General features: G+C 41.1%; 1 protein-coding gene across 2 annotated transcripts in view; it reads left to right on the forward strand.

Moving 5' to 3' along the window:
- Positions 1–521: 521 nt before the first annotated feature.
- Positions 522–16,496, forward strand: part of dcn (decorin) — a 32,543-nt gene continuing 16,568 nt past the window's right edge. Inside the window, exons 1-2 of one of the 2 annotated variants that reach the window (XM_080491759.1) lie at positions 522–681; positions 13,892–14,051. The gene's annotated coding sequence lies outside the window, so the exon portion shown is untranslated. Of the gene's footprint in view, positions 682–13,205; positions 13,496–13,891; positions 14,052–16,496 lie in introns of those variants that run through there. The other variant, XM_080491758.1, reaches the window with a different exon arrangement.

A 16,496-nucleotide genomic window follows, 5' to 3' on the forward strand; every position in this document is an offset into this window, starting at 1 on the left:
TTCATCTCATGCTGAAATACACATGGTCTCTCTTTTTTTTTTTGGGGGGGGGGGGGGGGGGGGGTTGGGTTGTTCGCAGCGCCTTGGAAAGGTTCATGAGAACGCAGGAGAAAAAGCTCGACCGCATCTCATCCGCTTCCATGCAAAGCCGCTCTGCCATCAACCGCAGATCAATTATCAAGAGTCTGGGAGCGAACACATGTGGCCAACACCTCACTGGCTCCACGGACACTCCTGCTTTGCATTTGTCCCTTCCTGCAACATCAACTTTCTCTCATTCAACCAAAAATAAATAAATAAATAAACAAAAAAAAAAAAAAAGGAGAAACATTCATCTTAGTTTCCCGGTTGCTCCCAACATGTGTCTTCCACATGACAAGTACCTGAAGGCATTTCACCGTCTGTATTGAGCGCTCCCTTGTGTTCCTGTACAAACTGTTCCTACCACCTCAAATGCAATCGCTTGGAACACGGAGAGCCGCTACCGATTCAATTTAGACCACGTGCCATCCACGGACTTCAGGAACGAGGATGCACAGGTTGCAGTGGATGAGACGGGATGTGATTTCATGGTGATGAGCTGGCGGTGAAACACAGTCACGCCAGAGGACAGGACAAACCCTCACTCCGAGAGCCAAACATGTGGAAATAGAGTCAATCTTGCACAAAGAATGACAAAAGGTAAGAGTGTTTTGGTTCATCTGCTCCTCCAGACACATACAGTTCCTACCGCACACACACACCGGTGGAATAAACATCAACAGCTAAAAAAGGAAGGTGGACTGTTTTCCCCCCATCTGGCACACAAAATGATAAATGAGGATGGAACGGGAAAACCGGCCTCAGGCTACAAACAGGCAGCCCTCTGGTGTATACAAAGGAAATGTTTTGTCTGATGCAGGGAGACAAGAATACTTCCTATTGGTTGCAGGAGAGCTGGTTGAAATCCTGACACACGCCGGGTGTGTACAGTCGGTACCACATCCAAGTTTTCCTAATGGACAAAGTCTGAACGGGAGGTAGGAGACGGGTCAAGTGACATTTCAAAGACTTAAATGAACTTACAGATTCTGCTTATCTCAAACAGTAATTGGATCTTTTTTTTCCCCCCCATAAGCGACCACAACCGTTGATTTTTCTGAACACACAAAGACAGGTCGAGATGTTTGGTAAGAATTTTCTAGTGCATCTGCTAAAAGTTTGTCTGAGATAGAATCAATACTGCTTGCAAAGTCCGGCCGGATAGGCACGGAAAGTCCAGCTTGGAGGTGAAACTGAAAAGGCACGGTTGCAGAAGTGCAAACCAAAAATCAGATGAGACTCTGTTTTTAAATGTTTCTGGACATTTTAAAAAGATATGAGATATTTGTAGGAATAAAGAAGGATTGTTACCTAACGAGAATGTCTGGTACCGTCTGGTTCTAAATAACCTAAAGACAAGAGTCAAAGGAGAAGAATACTTTACTATCAGTAAATTAAACAGAGTTTTAGTAACAAGCATGTTTGTACAATACCAGGTAAACATGCATGTCGAGCATTGAGACAATTAAATTTTAGTAAAACAAAAGACGTGTTTTTCCAAATACCTTTTGACAGCTTTGTGTTGAATTTCCTGTTTTGGGGACATTTTGGTAGATTTTTGTGTTTTATTTATATTTTAAAACGCATGTCAATCAATTCAAATGTTCTTACAGGAAGTAAATGATCAGTTTTTTTGTGAATTTTTCGTTATTAATAATTTTTCTGTCATTTGTAAATAAATGTTATTTTGAATTTCACATCTATTTTCATGTTTATTGTAATAATACAAAGAGAATATTCCCAATATTTGTTTGGTTTTGAGATGAAGTGATGGTAAACTAGTCGTTGAACCAGGATTTCTAATAATAATCATAATAATTCAAAAAGTCCTAAAAGAAAAGCACAAACACTGAACAAAAATATAAACAACACTTTTGTTTTTGCTCCCATTTTTCATGATCTGAACTCAAAACTGACAAAAGTGCCACTTTATGGAAAATATCTAAAAATAACTTCTTCATTTGTGACCATGAACGCAAATAGATTAAGATCACCTACTAACATTTCTAATGTCAACTAGATTACATGGCCAATTTTAATTGTATAGATATTCAGCAACAATTCGCGTGTTTTTACTTGTATGTGATTGAGGTAAACCAGCATATTCAGCATTATCTCCGTTAATTAAACTGTAAATCATGACGATTGTTTGTCTGTTCTGAGAAATGCATCTTGTCTTGACCAAATGTAGAATTCACACGCCTCCAAACGCAGCTTTACAAACTAGATGCAACATGATGACCACTAAATGAAAACAGGTGAATCTTTTAAAATACTGACATTTGACTTTTATTTACCGAACAGAGTCTTTCTCTTTGTCAAAAAGCCCATCTGCTGCTAATGTTGAGCCTCTCTTAAAACTGTTTGTAGTCGTTTGTTGAAAACAAGCTCTAAACTCTGCAGCACAAAGTTTCTAATACCTTCAAACGGCACCACATGTCATGGAAAGTCTGAAAATGAGGTGTTTAAGTTGTTGACTTGAGACGAATGCTGCACATGTTTCCACAGTCATCATAACTCTTTGTTTAAAAGTAATTTGGTCACTCCCACAAACTATGATCTTCTCCATCAGCCTCCGGCTGCGTACGGTAGAATCACATCCAAGTCGGTAATAAAACACTGTTGTGTTCAGATTCACCAACATTTTGCTCTCATCACGTTGACAGCCTGTTTGTGGTCCATGTTCCCCTCTTCTCGGGTTATTTGTTCTGTTATGTAACATCGGGTTTGTGCTATGCTGACAAAATACTGAAGATATCTACTTCTATAGAAACATCTGACTGGCACATCACATTAAACACCAGCAGCGGCCTGATCAGACTTATCGCTGTTGGATTGCTTTATTAAATATTGCTTAACGCCACCGCCCATTAGTGAGTGAGGATGCCAACATCTGCGACTCTTTATCTAATATAAAAAGGGAATAATCAACATTTCCCCACAGCCAATTACTTTTTCTATAATTTCATATTCCGTGTCCAAACCTTCTTCGTAATTCTCTGTGACTCCATCCACTTTCCCACCACTTGGTAGTATCTCTTTGTAATGTCAGCTCTAGAAAAGGCCAATTTAGGTGCACAGTGGCAGTCGGACACAAACCGGCCCTCGTCAAGGATAATTGTCTTTGCCATGCCGAGTTAGCCGACAGTGCCATGGCAGCGGCTGGCTGCTGATGTCTTTCCCAGGCGGGTACTCTCAGATCGCCTGCTGAAGACATCACCTGTTTTACAGCCCATGACTGTTCCCACTAAAACACACAAACTACTTTACAGTGTGAATAAACACTGCATTGATTTAAAATAATATCTAAAATGTTGGAAATGTTCATAGTGAGTCATGGACGGACAACCTAATGACATACATTTCTCTACAATAACACTTTTGTATAATAAAGATGCCCAAAATTATATCAAAATTATTGAGCTGCATCTCTGAATGATGAACGTCTTGATGTAAAACAAGTACAAATTGGTATTATCTACTATTTGGGCCATAAGGGCAAATTTAATTCTTATTAATGACCCTAGAAAAAGCATCAGATTCTGTCATCCCCCCCAACATTTAAATGAATAGCATTCATATGTTCACCATATGAACCACATTAAATGTTTGCTCCTCTCATCATAGCCGGATAAAGAAGTTATAAAAGAAGACAAGATTGGGATCCAAACCCTGGAAAATATGTTTGTAATCCTAAATTTTCGTTGTCTTATACACGTCATCTTAAACGACCCCCTCAGTAATGTTTATGTAATGTGGTCTATGCATTTTTTTCTCTTGTAGAAAAGGAAGATTTCTCAATATGTACCATTAAGAGGAGGCAAAACAGACAATATCACATAATAACAACAGGATTAACTTTATTTGACATGTAGCATGAATGTTTCTGTCAGCATTCATTCATCTTGGTGGTTCGCTCACAAAAGAAGCCGACTATATGCCCCATATGCATCTTGTTTTCGCTCTGTCAAGACGGATTAATGCGACTCCTCAGTAACAAACTGAATCTGGACTCCTGCAGGGAAATTGTCCTCCTTCCCCAGTGGGTGTGCCTATACAACAAACCTTTAACGTCGTGGGCAAGAGTGTTTGTATTTCAGCACTGTGAATAAAATGAGCAGCAATGTTGAATTCTAAATTACCTTCAAACAGCCCTTGATGTTTGTACGTTTATTCCTGGATACCCGACACGTCATTTCGCTCAGTTGTTCAGTTTCAGTTTGGTCCTTCGGGTAAAAATCCCGTCTCTAACAGACGACTAAAAAGAAAAAAAACCTCTGTTTTGTGCTTTCTCGATCTACAATATCATTTTTTCCAAGGACTTATAAGCTTGGTTTCCTATAGATTTTCCAGTCCAGTATAATACCAATGAAACGGAGGCAAACACACCAGCATGTACTATTTGGCACACACACTGTTATGGGGATCATCTGCAACTGTAAATGCCCCCAAAATGTTAACGTTACACTCTTGTTTTGTTTCCATGGCATCTAATTTGAAGACCGAGGGAAAATGTAGATATGTTGATCTCGGCGCTCCTTTTCCCTGAAAAGCCTGGCAGCTCATGTATCTGTTCAAACCCGAATGGCGCTGGAAGGGTCACACTCGCTTTGTTGGCAGACGAGAGCGCCGCTTGGCTGTTCACCTCGGCCCAACTAAAATCAGAAACAGATTGAAATGGAAAGAAAGAAAAAGAAATGCCCAGAGAACATATCCAGGCCCATGCAGGAGCTTCAGTCTCTCAGATGTCCAACGAACACGAGCACCAATAGCAACACGAGGCAGTTCAGGCTGCATCAAGTGAAAAATGTCTCGATATGAAGACAAAACTATGCATCGCCACCATAAAAGGTTTATTTATGTGTCCATCACATGAATAAAATGCTCTCTGGCAATTAAACTCACAGCAGATTGGTCAAGGATTTGGTTGGGAATTACAATTAACTGGAGCCACGTTGGCTGGAATTAAAGTCAGTGACGTTCTTAAATAAGAAAAACAATTGGTCAGTTTGACCTATCCGCCACAGCTCACACAATATCTTTTTGTCTTCTTTTAATTGCAGTCTTGGTAATTCCCACTCTGGGTGTAAAAAAGAAAATGTGTCATAAACTCTTCTCTTTGTACAATAGCTGGCTCGGCAGTGTTGGAGCAGAAAAGTGTGGCTTTTACTGTTAATTTGTGGTCGTCCTCTATTTAACACCTGCCAATAAATGGGTGTATTTTTTTCTTTTAATGGGCTCAAATTCTGCTGAACTCAAGCCACACTGAAATTACAGTTTTAGTAATAGAGTTAGATTCTGGGCAGCGCCGGGCCTTTGAGTTGCAACAGTGCGCCGAAAAGTGCTGAATTTCTAATCGTGTTCCAACAGAAGTGGCCTTTACCAGACTATAAAACTTTAAGTTATTCACCGACTCATTTTAAGCGACTGCCTGGAGGCTAATTAGCATATAGAAAACTAAAGAGAGTGAACTTCTTTTAAAAAGACACGAGTGCTTCACTGTCTGATGGGGTAATGGTGACTTAAAGCGGCGATTCTCAGCTGGTGGGTCATGACCTCAAAGTGGGCTGGCCTCCATTCTCAGTGGGTCGCTGCCTTTGGCAAGGTAAAGATCGTATCGTCACACTATTTAATAGGTGACAGCAATGCCTTGAGATGGGAGTTTAAAACCACAAGTTCACAATATAGAAGACGGCCAAACGTTTGAAAGTGCGCATGCACACCACGACCGGAGTTGAGCTCTTCTGCACATGCTCAGTCGATGGTCGTCTCCGTCATGTCATGACTCCCAGTCGTCCATGGATTCTTGTCTGCAGGCATGTTTGATTGTTTTCATGACAAAAGACAAATATAAAAACTATATCGTTTTCAGTGTTTCTGTGTAAATGGGCATCGTTTTCAAAATGTTGTTTCTGAAAAGGCCTTTAGGTGGCGCTGTAACTCTGCCACAGAAACACAGTAATAAAGCAGAAGAAGACACGGAGCAAGACCAAAGTCATCGTATTGGAGAAATGCAACATGTGTCCTTATTAAACAGACTCCCTTCAGCAGCACGACCTGGAGCATGCCGTCGGCCATTTTTGTTGTTGTTCAGTTACGCCATGAAGGGTCGCAGGGTTGTAGGGCGAGAGGTGGGGCGATGACGTCCTCAGTTTTCGCAAATGTGCATTTTGCTTACCTCAAAGCCGAGACGGCTTCTTAAAATGTCTCCACTCTGGAACCTATCTTTAAAAAAAGAAAAAAGAAAAACCATTTCCTGGCTCCTGAAACGCCGCGCCGTGTGGATGATCGGCCAAAAACCCTGCAGCTGCATGAAATGGCGTGGTCATCAAATGAATGACCACAGTCACCTCTGTGGGTCATTGAGCAAGACTCTGAATGAGGAAATGAGTCACAAAATATGATTCAGTCATTGATCCACGTTTACCGTGTCCATCTCGTCTCACGCTCACTTGAAGTGACAAAGAAGTGATTTGGTGGAGTCGCATTCCTCTCTGGTCATGCTGATAAGACTGGATGTGTGGAAGGAGGATTCAGCCCGGCCTTCCAGCAGACGGTACAGACTGTACCTCTACTCAAACCCTTCGCCCTCAACATTTGAAGCACAGAGAGTTTTAAAAAGCTGCAACCAACCAGGGAATAATGTCTCCTAAATCCAAAAAGATCCAAACAGGGTTTTTCTTTTATTCTTTGTACAAATAATCCAATCCGTAGACTTACATTTATTCCATACATCTCATCTCTCACTACAATTTGTCTAATCCCACTTTAGAATTGGAGTAATGGGTTTATTCTGAATGCTTGGTTTTATAGTATTCAGCTGACAAACATTTGACAAAACATTTATTAGGACACAATGTGAATGATTCTATCGTGTATCGGCCGCTCGGAGCAGACGGGTCCTGCCGAGGGACTGCTAATTCCATTTCGTTTTTAATTTTGGGAGCACTTTGATCCGTAAAAATCCAATAATGTCCCTCCATAGGAAACCACACAATGAAGATTATTGGTGCCTCGCTCACCAGCCCAGCACATGTGTTTGCTTTTTTTTACTGATTCCCAACGCCGTTATTACAGGATGTGATGTGAAGCCGGCCGGTTGTGAGGAGCTTCTTCTCCTCTGACGAGATGTCAGTCCCGAAGGGACACGTTGGTACCAAACCACCACTTGAGCATGTTTCGTAATAATTCTTTTTTTTTTATTTCTCTGTCACTTTAAAAATCAGTGAAATGTATTGAATGGAGACAAAGCGAAGACTTAACACGACAGAATACAAACAGCTATCAAGTCAGCCGGCACGATTTGCCACAAATACACGATTACTGCCTGCAAATACAAGCAGAGCATTTAACTACTCAGTTGAAAAGTTCAGCAGGACATGAATAGAACTGTTACTATATGGCATTTATCTCAAAACACCCATCAAAGCTGGCAACTGAGTGGCCGAAGTGTGTGTGTGTGTGTGCGTGTAGTGGTGGAGTATCTTAAAAGAACCAAGCTGATGGGAATCCTCTACAGCCATTATCATGTGAATAAGCATCACCACGACAGTTTGGCTTTGATTGGTCCAAATAAGGTCATTTCCCACAGTACCGCTGGCTCAGAACCCAACTGTCGGCCCGTCACTGGCCCCGGTTGTGCCTCTACAATGCCCCGTGTGTGTGTGTGTGTGTGTGTGTGTGTGTAGGGTCTGTTTTGTCCATCACAGCTGAGATACTCCATTCAGCAATGAGAATGACAGATCCCCACTACCTCACTGCTGGTGAACAACTTAAGGAATCCAGGAGGGGATTTGTGTGTTCTGGTCCTGGTGGAACTACTCAAAAGGCTTCCGTTGATTCGTCATTGGAAGTGACAAGCATGTGACAGACAAAACAAAACTCTCCTTTGTGAAGACTTACACAGCCGGACTAGTATAATTCATGAAAACGGGTACTCCAGTCAATTTTAATGTCTTATTTGAAATAGTCACGACGTCCTGAAAGTGTGTCGTTATTAAATGGCTCTTCCATGTTGCGCCTCTTGGCTGCAGCGATTCACACGTGCAAAAGTTCAGCTTCCCCAGTCACTTGTCCGTCAGGCCACATCAAGGCTTCCCGAGCGCCGACTCTTCACATGAAAACATCATTTTCGAAGTAGACCGAGCTGTCGGGCTGACCACAAACGACATGCCAGGTCGTTCCTGGTGTGCAGCGAACACGACGGCGACCCGGCAAAGTCACACATCTGCTCTGCTGCAGAACATTGCACAAGTACCGACTGATAGAAATAACAGTTAAAAGGTTCCGGAGGAGCAGAAGAAAAAGGTACAAAGAGCCTCCTCTTCGCTCATCAAAGAAAGAGTATCTGCAGTGAACTTTCCAAAAATAGCAGGAAGATTAAAACCAAACTACATTTGCTCCGTCGTTTTTCCCAAATTCAACCTGCAGTCAAATCACTGTTATTGTGAAAGAGACGCTCGTTCTTCAAAAGTCGTTTAAACATGTCATGTACACTCACCGCCCGGGGCTACATTTCTCACTAAAACCACACGTATTGTCTTGCGTCCATCTGTCAAACCTGCCCAGACGCAAGGATTATAATCCTTAACATCTTTTTTATTTTTTTTTTTAAACACCAATATGAACGTTTTGTCGTGCACCTTTCACTTCAGGGTCGCTCTAAAATAATCTTGATTATTGTTATTAAACTGTCCTCAATGGAATTTCTGTGAAAAAGAGCTATGAGGTGGTGTCTCGTTTTCCATCGTCATGGAGGCTAAACTTGGAAAAAGTGACATTTAGGAAGGTTTGTCCTTTTTTGGGGGAGAATATTTGGTATGAATGACGGGCAGAATGCCAAATATTAGAGCGATATAGTGGACCCATAGAGGGGAAACGGAGCGTATATTCAGCCGCCGGCTGCAGACGGGGAATTGTTTGGCTGTATGAAGGTTAGTCCCACTGAACACGTTGCTACAGGTAAACTAACTTACTGGAGTTTTCAAATACCTTGTTCACACAAAGTCCAAACTCTTCTCTGCAAATATACAGACATATATACATACGACTTATTGTTTCCAAAGCTCTTATTCAGAGGTTGTGTTAGAGGTTTGTTGAAGAGAGTCCTACTTGAGCAGAAGTGAAGACAACCCCGACGCCATCGCCCGTTTGTTTTCTGAAAATCCTCTGTGAGACGGAGAACACGACAATATTGAGGTCAGAACAGAGAATCAAGTTTTTGACCTTTACTTCAAAACCTATTTTCTTGTGAGAACACGCGACAATGCCCACAACCTTTAAAACACCTGGAGTTTTTATTTATTTATTTTTTATTTCTTTAAGTCATTTTGCTTTTAAACCTTTTAAAATTTGCATATTTCATTTAGGTTTTTTTTTTATTACAACAGACATGCATGGAGTTGGACCTTAAACTTTATGTTGCCAAAAGGAGGTTCAGGTCAAGTCAAGGCAGTTGTGCAGGGGCCACCCAGCAACCGGAGGTCAGAGGTCAGACGTCCACGTATCCACAGCGTCAATGTAAAACTGCCTCGGTACAAATATACGCTTTCAATCGTCTCCTTCCAAAAATAGAAAAACAGACATTGGCTTTTTTCTCCCTGTCCTGATCCGACTCGTTAAAAAAAAGGATGATTTCAGCTTTTGCGATGACGCCCGGTTTTATCCAAACACTCCACATCAGCCTGACCTCTGACCCTTTCCCATGCCTGCCTTTTCCTCTCCATTTATTTTGTGGACTCAATCATCACATGGTGGATCTCAAGTGAAAGGGTATTGTGTACAAAGATAAAAAGAAAAGAAAAAGAAAAACACAATCCTCCATCTCAAAGAGAAGAAGACAATAATCTCATGTGTGGTCTGAACTTTACCGTCTGCAAGCAGAGTTGGTCAAGTAAAAAAAACCTGCAGGATGAAACCTGCACTTCTGCTATCTGATACGTCCTTCGTCTGAATTTAAAGTGCAAACGACAAAACTGTGAAAAGCGAGTAGATTTTATTCTGCATCACGGCAGAAATCAGGCCGGTCCAGAAGAATTAATGGCGCCAGAATAGAGATTAGATATTAAGACTTCACTTGTGTTTCATCTTTTCTAGTCAAAGTACAAAGCTGTTTTTTAAGATCCACAGTAAATCAAAACAAGAAAGTAAATAGACGCCGAGACACGAGCCAACTGGGCACACGGCCTCCCGCTGCAATGTAGGAATTAAACTTGGTGTGACCTTTCAGCAGCAGCAGGACTTGTTATTCCCCCGAGTCGTCAAGAAACTTTGCCAGCGTGACAGATGATAAGATGAAGTCTGGTTCACTCGAGGTTAAATAAAAGAAATACCTCCAGCCTCGTGAAGATTAGACCCTCCTTCCACCCAAATCGTCCGTTCCAGCCTGGATAATGTCAACATCTGAAGGATGGGAGGAACGAAATTATAATTCAGGCTGGAAATTTAACGCCTGCTCTGGACAGAATGTGCAAAATAAAAAAAGTGAAATATGTCTGACTCTATTGTTTATGAAGTAGCTAGTTCAAATTTAAAGAATTTCCCTCTGGGATTAATAAAGTACTTTAATTCCATTCGGAATCGGAAAGTAATAGAATGAGGAAACGAAGGACTAGATTTAAAAGCTGTTCCGTTGATATTTCGGTGTCATTTTCAATGTAAAAGACAAGAACAACCAAACATATATGATCACACAGAGATCTTCTTCTCTTGCATTACTTAAGCTGTTTAGGATTATATTGAATGGAGTACCAACAATGAAGCCAAGGGTGCAACCTAATATTAGTGCTGAAAGTGGAAAATCTCTATTCACAAAGACGAAACAATAACCAATAAAAGCAAGATGAAGAAATAAGTGCAGTGACCAAACAAATAAAATACTTTTAACTCAATCCTCTGAATTGTAAATAGATGCATCAGCGATTTAACTCTTTGTTCCCCCTGCAGACTAAAAACTAAACTACTATATTATTTAGCTATTTTCAGGACTGCAGATGGAATGGCTGATTTTATTTGTGAAGATCAGAAATTCTGAAACCACAAAATGCATGATTTTACACTGGCTATTAGATTTATGTTTTTACGTCATAGGGCTTTTTGGTTTTTTTCCCCACAAATGACTTAAGAAGATAGCAAACGTCTAAATCTGATGCTCCACAGCAACCAATAACTCATTTTCATTAATATGAAAAAGGGTTGAAATTTCTGATCAGTTGCCCTAAAAAAAAAATACAAACTAGATTTTAAGTGAGCAGTTTTGTCCTTAAGGACTTAAGAGGGCAGCGAATTTCCACTGAACATATTTTTTATATGGAAAATAACTTTTTCAATCAAAGTGGCCTTTCAGGGGTTAAAATCCTTAACGTGATTTAATGTTTGTTAGTTTTGTGAATGGCTGAAGTTGCTTTAAAGATTTGTGCAGGAAAAAAATATTATAATATATAAGGTTTTTTTAAGCAGTTTCGTGGAAATAAACATTTTACTCCCAAATCAACCTCATGGATGTATACATGTTCAAATCTTAATATTTGTGTAATGAACCAATCAGCAGCGTCCCAAGAAAGACCCAGTTTAAGAGAAATGGCGCAGAGAACAGGATATAAATGCAGTTGGTGTATTTATTACTGACCTGGTCATTTTCTTGAAACATCCAGTTGAGCCAAGTTTGTGTTTCCTGCGTGATTTAATCCTCTCAGTCCCACTTGAATCCAACCAGAAGACGAATTATCTCAAACATTACCCCCAGGAACATTTGGGTGGCAGAAGGAGACGCAGAAAGTCCGTTTTTCTTTCCGTTTTGGTCTTTGAATCGTCACAAACTCCTGCGCTGCGACGGGCGCGTTACGCACCTGAAGGCCTCCTGCCAGTCAATGGAAAGAACACCTCAACTTCCTAAAGTGTTGGAACATTTTTACACATAAATTCTCTCTCTTATGCAGAATTAGTCCAATAATTTGTCCATAACTCATCAGATATAACTATTTCATGATCCAAGTGGAACTTTTACGCACCTGATTGCAATTAATTACGATTTAATTAAGAACACCTGCCGGCGTAGGTTCAGTCAAGTGACAAATTTTAGTTAATGACACACTTCCGAAGTAATTTCACATTAAAATAAACTGGCAAAGTATAAGTGTTATAAAGCAGTGTCTTTTACTTTAAAGGAGGAAGTCAGGCCAGTAGATCCTTTTTTAGATTATAAACCAGAGACCGTGATACCAGATGATGTGGCAGCAGAGGCAGAAAAAAGTTAGTTATCATGGAATATCACTGGATCACAAAACAGAAAACTCTGAATTTTCATTAGAAACTGCAATTTTTTTTAATTACTTGTTATTAACTTTTTTTTATTTCTTTTTCCATGAAATACAGCCAAGTTGGTCGAGTGCAACATCACTGGCCAGTGTTGTAAATAATAGTCATAAAGCAACTTCACAATAAGATACCAGTTAATGATTAAAAACGGTGAATTAAGAGGAATTGACTGGAGTCACTCCAGTTTCAATGGCCTACGTACACTAAGCTTTTGTCACTGGTGATGGTAGAGATGCTTCGTATGGACAATTTACTGCTTTGTTGATTCTTCTTGTCGTAACGAGTTTATAAAAATCAGTTCATCAAAATCTACTAATCCTTCCTTAAACTGACCATTGAACTTAAGTGGCTCTGTAGCTACACCGACCCCCTAAACATCACAGTAACACTGCAAAGTTACTACATTAAAAAGTTTAAATTACTTCAGTTAGATGAGCAATAGAGAGTTTATATCCTTCTTAGTAAAAGTTCCTCTTTTATGTAAAGCAAATCCTCTACTTCAAAACAAGGGCGTGAGTTGCTGTAATAAATTGATCAACTAATTTGCATTAACTTTCACGAAAAACTGTTATTTTTAGACTACGTTTCTTAAAATTCTCTTACGTCAAGATATTTCAACTAAAAGAGAGAGAAATAGGGGAACAGTATAGTTTAACCCGTCTTCCCGCTCAGGCCACCAAACACTCCACTGGATCTGCCTTATGGAGGTATTTTAGCAAACTTAATACATAATCCAAGCTATTCACCTCCCACATTGTCCCTCAGAGTTCCTCCCTCTCTGTTTTGGCCCGGCCAAGCCCAATGGGTCCAGGCTCATTAGGGAAACCTAAACAAACCTCACCCGGATGGTGGCGAATGGAGTTAAATAGGCTCATTTGTCGGAGGCATCAATCTCAGCAAAGGATATAGGAACAAAAAAGTGTCCATAGAGTGTTTGTGTGTGCGTGTGTGTGTGTGTGTTTTTGTTTTTCCCGGGGGTTAGTGCGTTGAGAGGCTGAATGAGAATGAATGAGGGAGTGTGAAAGAGGCCAGGAGAGAGTTTGTGTGCAGCGTTTCTCTGCTGAGCTCCACACAGGACCTATCATTACCAGATGTCACAGTAAGGGTGGCTGCCAGTCGAATCACTGCTTATTGCCTTAAACTCTCTGCCTCTTTCTCTTCCTTCTTTCTTCTTGTCTTCCTGCCTCTCTCTCTCTCTCTCTCTCTCTCTCTCTCTCTCTCTCTCTCTCTCTCTCTCTCTCTCTCTCTCTCTCTCTGTCTCCCTTTCTCTCTACCATTTTACCCCCCCCTCCTTTCTCTCTTCTCCTTTTCCAGCTGTTTTTTGGAAGCAGGCAGCGAGAACGAGGGAAGTTCTCCACCAATTGTTTCGGTCCTGAGAGGAGCCCGGCGGTTGGACCCTCCCTCCATCTGTCTCTCCCCTCTCTCCCCCTATTACACTCTTCCTCTCTCACCCCTTCTCTCTTTCTCTCTCTCTCTCCTCCCCTTGTTGTGACAGAACACACCTGCTTGATCTTGGCTGCATGCGCTCCGAGTCCAATTACCCCATAGGCCCTCTCAGCCACTCCACAGTCTCATCCCCCCACTCGACTGGATTTTGGGAGTCAAGCTCATCTCAACCACTTCTACTCTCTTTGCCCTGCTTCTACCGAGAACAGGTAAGTTGATCTGTAAACTTTTTTGCGGGGGGAGGAAAAGTATGGACCTTGATGTCTCGTCTGGGTTTGAGAGAATACAGCTAGATTAAGCAAAGGACTTACTTTCAAAGACAAAAAAAAACTTCTGGAAAGTATTCTTGCAAGAGCTTTAGTTCATTTTCAGTGTTCCTCTTTATGAGACAAAGTTATAATGTCAAACTCACAGTACTTTACTAGTGGAATGTGTGTCATATTGGATTTAGATATGTTTTACTCCATTGCTCCTCTGCAATCATGTGCTGTACATATCTATATATATCTATATATATATATATATAAATATATATTCCACACATGTTGCCAGGTCTTGTTCCCACAGAACATTTGGCTTTCGTGACGAGAGACCTTAATCATTCCCAGTCTGATCTGCATACAGCCCAGTGAAAAGAGCAGCCGCTAAGGGAAGAGAAGGGGGTGTGGTGGCAGGGTTGATGCTGGTGCCTCACTCCTCTGCCAAAATCTGTTCCTTTGACCCTGAGTTTCCCCGAGTATCAACCACTGAATGGCCAGCTTGCGTTTTTTTTTTTTTGTTTTTTTTATATTTGTTAGATTCCTTTGTCCGACTGAAGAGTTTTGACGCTTGTTTGTTAATCTGTGTTTCTCATGTGTCAGTGTGTTCTTCAAGCTCTACCCCCCCCCCCCCCCCCCCCCCCCAACCATGTGTTAAAGTTTATCCATGGCTGACAATGGTTTGATTGTGAAAAGAAAAAAAAAAGAAAAGAAAGAAAGTGGTGGCATTATTTCCCCCCCTCTCCTTCTGTCTTTGTTTCGCCTTGTTTCATTCTTTCCCTCCTCCTCTCTCTTTCTCCATGTTGCTTTTGGACAAACTAATGAGGGGAAAACATTGAATTTCTTTGTGTGGATTCATCCAATTACAACTTGTCAAGCCTGATTGGGAAACGTTGTTTTTGGTACTTCTCACACGTTCTGTTCCAAGCAGCCCTCATTTCAGATAGCAGCCAGACCATCTTAACCCCAGTCTCTTATCTGTCTGCTCCGGTTCTGGTTCTTTTCAATGTGTACCTCCCCCGGCCCGGCGTGGCATACACTGCTGTGTTTCCACAGAAGCAGAGCAGCACCCAAATTGCTAGGGGCAACTTGACGTGAGAGGCTTTGAAGAGGAGATGGAAAAAAAACAAAAAAGGTGCTCTACCTGGCAACACACAGTGCTATTAATTCTGTAATGGTACAGCTTCCTCTATCAAAGAGAGGTCTGACGGCTTCCCGGCAAGCCACCACACAACTCCCAGCTAACTCATTACATCCTTTATGCCAGCAGGGGAAGAGAAAAAAAACCTAAAACCTAATAAGGCTCAGCTGCACTGAATGGAGTGGAATGAAACCAAGAAACAAAACAGAATCAAAAATGGCACTGAGAAAAGAGTTAAAAAAAAAAAAAAAGCACATACGTGGTACTGAAATACACTCGGAGCTATAAAAGTTGTTTCAGGAGTTCAGATTTGTAGTTGAAGCAAGCAGATGTTTAACATTTGAACCAGAAGTGAGTGAAATGAGGAGACAAGGCCCAGATTTGCACTCAGGGGCTGCAGGGTTTTCTTTTTTTTTTTTCCATCTGGACTTCAATTCTCTGGGTCAACAAGAGCCAAAAAACAATGGAATTAAATGGACATCAGCCATGAAGTCCCCCCCCCCCCCCCCCCTCACCTGTATTTCTTTTTTTACAGGAATTCCAGAAAGTTCCACATGTTGGTCTTTCGAGCCAAAGTTTTAAGGGGTCAGACAGGGAAAGAAAATATTGTAGGCTAAAAGAGAGAAGCTGGGGAAGGAAGGGAAAAGAGCACAAACAGGGAGGAGGAGATGGAAAGAGAAGAAAGGGGGAGAAGGTTGGGCAGTTCGTCCACGTTTCTGCAGCACAGACTGTTGATAATGGGACTGAGGTTGATGGCAGGCCGACAGCTCTTCTCATGGAACAGCTGAAATGTGGTTTAACCACCTACTGGCTTTCTCATACAGTGAATGTAAAAAAACAAAAAACAGGCATGCTTGAAAGACCCTGAAATGATCTGTCAGTAATCGTTATTGGTCTGACACTTTCTCATAGTTTCGCTGCATAAAGACAGCACATTTATCATAGTACAGAAAAAGGAGGAATTTCTTTGGGCCAAAAACATCCAGATTGATTTGGCTTTACTCATATTGCAAAACTTTCTGGCTCTTAAAATTGTTTACAGGCTTTCTCTTTGGCACATTTTCCACTGCACGTATCCTTACTGACAGAATCCCCCTGTTATATATCAGGAACTCGCTGAATGTGACAAGCACTGACTACTGTCTTGCCTCAACTTCAGCGTTGTTATTAGTTATTCTTTTGTGTCTGAGCATATGTGTTTTTGAAACCAGGTAGGAGTGAGAGGGGCTATCATTCACTTTCTGATGGGTTAAAAG

Source organism: Lipophrys pholis (genome assembly GCF_963383615.2).
Source record: "Lipophrys pholis genome assembly, chromosome: 22".
NCBI lineage: Eukaryota > Metazoa > Chordata > Actinopteri > Blenniiformes > Blenniidae > Lipophrys > Lipophrys pholis.